Source organism: Tenrec ecaudatus, chromosome 10 (genome assembly GCF_050624435.1).
Source record: "Tenrec ecaudatus isolate mTenEca1 chromosome 10, mTenEca1.hap1, whole genome shotgun sequence".
NCBI classification, from domain to species: domain Eukaryota; kingdom Metazoa; phylum Chordata; class Mammalia; order Afrosoricida; family Tenrecidae; genus Tenrec; species Tenrec ecaudatus.
This window is the reverse complement of record NC_134539.1, coordinates 137,704,637-137,712,842: the sequence shown is the minus strand read 5'-3', so window position 1 is coordinate 137,712,842 and position 8,206 is coordinate 137,704,637.

Sequence of the window (8,206 nt, the reverse complement as noted above, 5' to 3'; positions counted from 1 at the left end):
AGAATTGACTTGTTGGCAGTAGGAGCTTTTAACAATGAGCTATCCATGGAAATCCAGGACAGAGAACCCACTCAGGACTGAAATGAAAGTAGCGATATCAGGAGGGGAAGAGGAAGGTGGGGGAAAAGGAACCGATCACAATAATCGACATATAACCCCCACCAGGGGGATGAATAACAGAAAATTGGGAGAAGAGAGTCAGTGGTCGGTGTAAGACATGAAAAAATTAATAATTTATAAATTATCAAGGGATCATGAAGAAGGGAGGGGCGGAGAATGAGCAGATACCAAGGTCTCAAGTAGAAAAATGTTTTGAACATGATGATGGCAGCATATGTACAAATGTGCTTGACACCATGGATGGATGGATTGTGAAAAGAGCTGTAAGAGTCCTCAATAAAATGATTTAGAAAACAATGAATTATCATATATAACAACAAGAGCGCATACATTAAAAGAACAACAACCACATCAACAAAAGGTCATCAAAAGATTGGAAATTTGAACCCGTCAGCCACCCTGGAAGAAAGATAAAGCAGGGCCCGCGGGGGGTGGGGGGGGAGGGCGGTGGGGGGCAGTAACCAAGGGCTGGGGAAGCCACACCTTCGCTCCAGAGTCACGGGTGAGCATTGAGAGCTATTTGTTGGGAAGACTGTCGATGCTTACATACACAGCTTGAAGAATCATACGGAGGGTTGATCTGTACTGGTGTGAAGTGTTTCGCTTGTTCTACTAGTGTGAGCAGTCTTGTTTTCCTCCCGGACATTTTCGCACAGAGTGGTGTCATGTTTGGAAGCCTGCGTTTGCAAGTCTTACTGTCTGGCATCAGAAGTGAACACAGTGTTTCCCTAGAATGATGTGAAGATTCCAAGCAGTGCACATGTGTTTGCCACATTTTATGCTAAAACAAAATCATTACTAGCTAATCCAATGTTCTTTTCAAACCCTGAAGACTTTAACCATCTAATGGGTTATGAAAGCCTTTCACTTTGGATATGGACGAAGATGAAAAGAAACAGCTTCAAGAAGAGGAATGACCCTCAAAGATCGCCCAATTCAAAAAATCAGGAAGCAGCAAGTGTTGGAGGGGCTGTGGGGAGACAGGAACTCTAAGCCACTGCTGGTGGACTTGTACGTATGTACAGCTACTATGAAAATCGATCTAGCAATATTTAAAACAGATGGAAATCGAGTTACCATATGACCCAGCAATCCCCTTACTGAGCATAAACCCAGAAGAGGCAAGAAACAAACCACGGCCAGACATCTGTGCTCCAATGTTCATTGCAGCACAGTTCACAATTGCAAGGAATTGGAAGCAACCCAGATTTCCATCAACTGATGAGTGGATTTAAAACTAATACATGCATACAATGGAGTACTATGCATCGTTAAAAAGCAGTGATGAACGTATGAAGCACATCGCTGCATGGGAAGAACTGGAGGAAATTATGCTAAGTGAAGTAAGCCAAGCACAAAAGGCCAACTACAATATGAGTCCGCTGAGGTAAGCTTAAAAAAAAAATGCAAAAGGGGCACAGGGAAAAAACTACAGCATACAAACATTCCTGGGGTGAGGACCAGGTAGTGTGGTAGGGGCCAGACCAAATCCAGGGATACATATGTTAGTCAACTAAAAAGGAGTGAGGAAAGGGAAAAAAATAAAAAGTAAATGGGTAGCGGGGGCACAGGGCACTAAGTCACCCAAAGGGATGGTATCATTTATATCTCCACAGGGAAAAAGAGACCAGACTTCCACCCGGTGCTCCAAGATGTGAATGCGACATGCAGGCATGGAGTAGGGAACCAGTGGAGAGGTCTGAGGGGCTGGCCCCAATCCCAACTATGTGGACAGCTATCCCCTCCCCCCAGAAGAATTAATTTCAGAGGACAGCAATGACTGCAACTCTGGGAGAGGGACATGTCTGATCAGAGCACACAGGAGCAAATGAAGAGGGAGAAAGAGAGAGTGGAACACATCCTGGCCCACCAAGCCTTGAGGACGATGTTCCCACTCAGAGCAGCCAATCCACAGAGAAGACCATATGGCCGGCCCCACTATAAGACACAACATCCTTCACTGACCCATAACCCTACAAGGGACAACACTGGAGACACAGTGTGGGAATTGCGCCCGATCTGATCCCACCACACCGAGGCAAAACACTGAGGGGGTGCAATAGAACAGCAAGGGGAACAGAGCAACGAAGTCCCCAGGGAATACCAAAACCAGACTTTGGGGCCAGGGCTTGGCACCCCATCAGACTCGACCAGAAAACACTCCTAAAGGACAACAAACAGTCCGTGAACTAACTACAAGCTTTTCTTTTTTGTTGTATTTTGTTTCATTTTTGTCATTGACTTTTTGTTGTTGTTTTATTTTCTTTTGTTGCTTGGTTTTGCTCTGTGTTATTTTTGTGCATCTTATTATCTCTGCAGGTCTGTCTAAATAAGACAAGCTGGATGAACAATCTAGAGGAGAAAACAACAGGACTGACGGGGACATGGGAGAGGGGGAGGTCGGGGGAAAGGAAAGGGTATTAGAAAACCCAGGGACAAGGGAACAACAAGTGATCCAAATCGGTAGTGAGAAGTGTGTAGGAGGCCTGGCAGGGCGTGATCAAGGGTAATATAACCAAGAGGAATTACTGAATCCCAAATGAAGACAGCATGATAGTGGGACAAGAGGAAAATCAAAGGAAATAGAGGAAAGAAGTGGAGGCAAAGGGCAGTTACAGAGGTCTAAATAAAGGCATGTACCTATGTAAATATATATATGAGGATGGAGAAATAGATTTATGTGCATATATTTATAGATTTAGTATTAAGGTAGCAGATGGACATTGGGTCTCCACTCAAGTACTCCCTCAATGCAAGAATACTTTATTCTATTTCACTGGCATTCTGTGATGCTCACCTTCCCGACACAATTGCTGAAGACAAATGGGCGTATAAGCAAATGTGGTGAAGAAAGATGACAGAGCCCAGCTATCAAAAGGTATAGCATCTGGGGTCTTAAAGACTTGAAGGTAAACAAGCAGCCATCTAGCTCAGAAGCAACAAAGCCCTCATGGAAGAAGCACACCAGCCTGTGTGATCACAAGGTGCTGAAGGGATCAGTTATCAGGCATCAAAGAATAAAAAGTTATATCGTTGTGAATGAGGGGGAGTGGGGACCCAAAGCCCATCTATAGGCAACTGGACATCCCTTTCCAGAAGGGTCTCAGGGAGGAGATGAGCCAGGCAGGGTGCAATGTACAATGATGAAACATACAACTTGCCTCTACTTCCTAAATGCTTCCTCCCCACTCACTATCATGATCCCAATTCCACCTTGCAAATCTGGCTAGACCAGAGGACGTACACTGGTACAGATAGGAACTAGAAACACAGGGAATCCAGGGCGGATGATCCCTCCAGGACCAGGGGTGTGAGGGGCGATACTGGGAGGGTAGAGGAAGAGTGAGTTGGAAAGAGGGAACCGATTACAAGGATCCACATGTGACCTCCTCCCTGGGAGACGGACAACAGCAAAGTGTGTGAAGGGAGACATCGGACAGGGAAAGATATGACAAACTAATAGTTTATAAATTATCAAGGGCTCGTGAGGGAGCAGGGAGAGGGGAGGGAGGGGGGAAAATGAGCTGATGCCAGGGGCTTAAGTGGAGAGCAAATGTTTTGAGAATGATGATGGCAACTAATATACAAATGAGTTTTATACAATTTATGTATGTATGGATTGTGATAAAAGTTGTATGAGCCCCTAATAAAATGATTTTTTAAAAAAGGATAAAATCCTTAACAACTTAAAAAGAAGGGGAATGAGTCTCATGTTTTTATGTCTGGGCTAAAGTTTGATTTATCTTTCAACATATAATAAAAAGGCCATTACTTTTGCATCTGTAAGTGACTGATGGTTAAATTGATAGAAAAACCCTGTGATCCAGCCTGTGTGATCGAGTGGTCCTGAAGGGATCAGTTATCAGGCATCAAAGAACAAAAAATCATATCATTGGCTGCACACCTCCATGATAGGATCGCTGAAGACAAATGGGTGCATAAGCAAATGTGGCAAAGAAAGCTGATGGGGCCCGGCTATCAAAAGAGATAGTGTCTAGGGTCTTAAAGGCTTGGAGGTGAACAAGCGGCCATCTAGCTCAGAAGCAACAAAGCCCACATGGAAGAAGCACACCAGCCAGTGCAATCACGAGGTGCCAAAGGGACCAGGTATAAGGCATCATGCAAAAAAAAAAAGATATAGATGTATATATATGTGTGTGTGTGTGTGTGTGTATACCATATTGAATGAAGGGGGATGAGCAGAGTGGAGACCCAAGGCTCAAGTGTCGGCCACTGGAGATCCCCTCATAGAGGGGTTTAGGAGAGGAGATGGGTCAGTCAGGGTGCAAGGTAGTACCGATGAAGGACACAGCTTTCCCCCAGATCCTGGATGCTTCCTCCCCCCAACTACCATGATCCGAATTCTACCTTGCAGGACTGGATAGGGCAGAGGTTGTACACTGGTGCATATGGGGGCTGGAGGCACAGGGAATCCAGGGTGGATGATACCTTCAGGACCAAGGGTGTGAGGGGCGATGCTGGGAGAGTGGAGGGTGAGTGGGTTGGAAATGGGGAACTGATTACAAGGATCCACAAGTGACCTCCTCCCTGGGAGATGGACGGCAGAGAAGGGGGCGAAGGGAGACTCCGGATAGGGCAAGATATGACAAAATAACAATGTATAAATTACCAAGGGCACATGAGGGAGGGGAGAAGGGGGAAGGAGGGGAAAAAAAAAGAGGACCTGATGCAAAGGGCTTAAGTGGAGAGCAAATGCTTTGAGAATGATTGGGACAGGGAATGTGCAGATGTGCTTTATACAATTGATGTATGTATATGTATGGATTGTGATAAGAGTTGTATGAGCCCCTAATAAAATGTAAAAAAAGAAAATGATTAGGGCAAAGAATGTACAGATGTGCTTTATACAATTGATGTATGTATATGTATGGATTGTGATAAGAGTTGTATGAGCCCCTAATAAAATGTTTAAAAAAAAAAAAGAAAAACCCTGTGAAACAAGAGGCTTGAATTTTCGCTGAATGACAGCTGTGGTAGTTACATAATCTGGCATCAACTTGAGGGTATTAAGAGTGAAGGGGTGGAGTCTAGCCTGTCAATCAGGACACAGCCTGGTGATGCCTCCTTGTGGGCATGGCCTTCTCATGAGGATTCTGGGAATTTCCTCTCTCTCTCTCTCTCTCTCTCTCTCTCTCTCTCTCTCTCTCTCTCTCTCTCTGCTTCCATCTTCCTGTAGACAAGCCTGTTCCTGGCCATTTTGAATGAGGAAATCATAGTTTATGGTGCCAGGAATAACACAATAAAGAGGAATGGTGTTGCATTCATAGGACATTTCGAAATCTATTTTGACATTTCAAAATCTATATGCAGTCTGTGATAGAATCACATCTATCTGGCTTCAAGGAAATCCTATCAATAAAACTATTATTCAAATTTATGCACCAACCCCTAAAGTTGGTGGTGAAGAAATTAAAGAATTCTATGAATGACTTCAGTGTGAAACTGATCAACTATCTAATCAAGATGTATTGATAATTATTGGTGATGGGAATGCAAAAATTGGAAACGGAGGAAGGAGCAGACGCTGGAAACTATGGTCTTGGTGATAAAATCAAAGCTGGAGATTACATGATGGGATTTTGTAAGACCAACATCTTGTTCATGGTGACTACCTTTTATCAACAACACAAACAGGAACTACACACATGGACTCTTCTAGACGGGATACACAGAAATCAAGCTGATGACATCTGTGGAAAGAGACAATGGAAAAACTCAATGTCAGCAGCTAAAACCAGGCCAGGGACTGACTGTGGAACAGACCACCAGTTGCTAGCATATAAATTCAGGTTTAATCTGAATAAAAAAGAATAAGTCCACAGACCCAAATGGGACCTTGAGTCTATCCCACCTGAATTTTGAGAACATCTCAAAAACAGATTTGATGTACTGAATGCTAATGACGGAAGACCTAATGAGTTGTACAAGGACATCAGGAACAGCATTCATTAAAAAAGCCAAAGGAACACCAGCCTGTGTGATCAAGTGGTCCCAAAGGGATCAGTTACCAGGCATCAAAGAACAAAAAATCATATCATTGACTGCACACCTCCATGATAGGATCGCTGAAGACAAATGGGTGCATAAGCAAATGTGGTGAAGAAAGCTGATGGTGCCCGGCTATCAAAAGAGATAGTGTCTGGGGTCTTAAAGGCTTGAAGGTGAACAAGCGGCCATCAAGCTCAGAAGCAAAAAAGCCCACATGGAAGAAGCACACCGGCCAGTGCGATCACGAGGTGCCAAGGGACCAGGTATAAGGCATCATGCAAAAAAAACACACAAAACAACTATATAAGTGTGTGTATGTATGTGTATATATGTGTATATGTATATATATATATACCATATTAAATGAAGGGGGAAGTGCAGAGTGGAGACCCAAGGCCCAAGTGTCGGCCAATGGAGATCCCCTCATAGAGGGGTTTAGGAGAGGAGATGGGTCAGTCAGGGTGCAAGGTAGTACCGACGAAGAGCACAGCTTTCCCCCAGATCCTGGATGCTTCCTCCCCCAACTACCATGATCTGAATTCTACCTTGCAGGTCTGGATAGGACAGAGGCTGTACACTGGTACATATGAGGGCTGGAGGTACAGGGAATCCAGGGTGGATGATACCTTCAGGACCAAGGGTGTGAGGGGCGAAGCTGGGAGAGTGGAGGGTGAGTGGGTTGGAAAGGGGGAACTGATTACAAGGATCCACATGTGACCTCTTCCCTGGGAGATGGACGGCAGAGAAGGGGGGAAGGGAGACTCCGGATAGGGCAAGATATGACAAAATAACAATGTATAAATTACCAAGGGCACATGAGGGAGGGGGGAGCGGGGAGGGAGGGGAAAAAAAAGAGGACCTGATGCGAGGGGCTTAAGTGGAGAGCAAATGCCTTGAGAATGATTGGGGCAGGGAATGTATGGATGTGCTTTATACAATTGATGTATGTATATGTATGAACTGTGATAAGAATTGTATGAGCCCCTAATAAATTGTTAAAATTAAAATTTAAAAAAATAAAGTAAAAAAAAGCCAAAGGTGATTAAAAAGACAGGAAAGAAAGAAAAGATTAAACTGAATGTCAGATGAGACTCTGAAACTTGCTTTTCATCATAGAGTAGCTAAAGCAAATGGAAGAAATGATGAAGTCAATAAGCTGAATAGAAAATTTCAGAGGGCAGCTAGACAAGACACAGTAAAATGCTATAATAACAATGTGCAAAGACTTAGAGTTAGAAAACCAAAAAGGAAAAACATGCACAGCATATCTTAAAATGAAAGAATTAAAGAAAAAAATCAAGCCTTGAGTTGCAATATTGAAAGATTCTATAGGCAAAATGCTGAGTATTGCTCAAAGCATCCAAAGAAGATGGAAAGAGTGGGCAGTCACTGTCCCCAAAAGAATTCGTCAATAGTCAGTTATTTCAGGAGGTAGCATATGAGCGAGAACCAATGGTGCCGAAGAAGTTCAGATTTACACGGAAAGCATTAGCCAAGGGGAAGCAGAGGGGGATTGAGTTGATGCCAGGGGCATAGGTGGAGAGCAAATGTTTTGAGAATGTTAAGGGCAACGAATGTACAAATGTGCTTTACACAATTGATGTATGTATGGATTGTGGTAAGAGTTGTGGGAGCCCCCAATAAAATGATTTTTAAAAAAAAGAAAGCATTAGCCCAAAACAAGTGTCTAGGAATTGATGAAATACCGACTGAGATGTTTCAACAAGCGGAAGGAGCATTGGATGCATTTTTCAATAGATCCATTTGGCCAGCTGACTAGCAGAGATCCGCATGTGTACCCAGTCCCAAGAAAAGTGACCCAAGAAAATGTTCAAGATATAGATCAACATACATGTTAATCCATGCAAGTAAAATTTTGCTGAAGATCATCCAGCAAGGATTGTCCACAGTACATCAACAGCGGACTACCAGAGTGTCAGGCCAGATTCAGAAAAGGACACAGAACAAGGTATATCATTGCTGATGTCATATGGATCTTGGCTGAAAGCCGAGAATATCAGAAAGATGTTTAGTTATGTTTTATTGAGTATGCCAAGGCATTGGATCATAAAATACT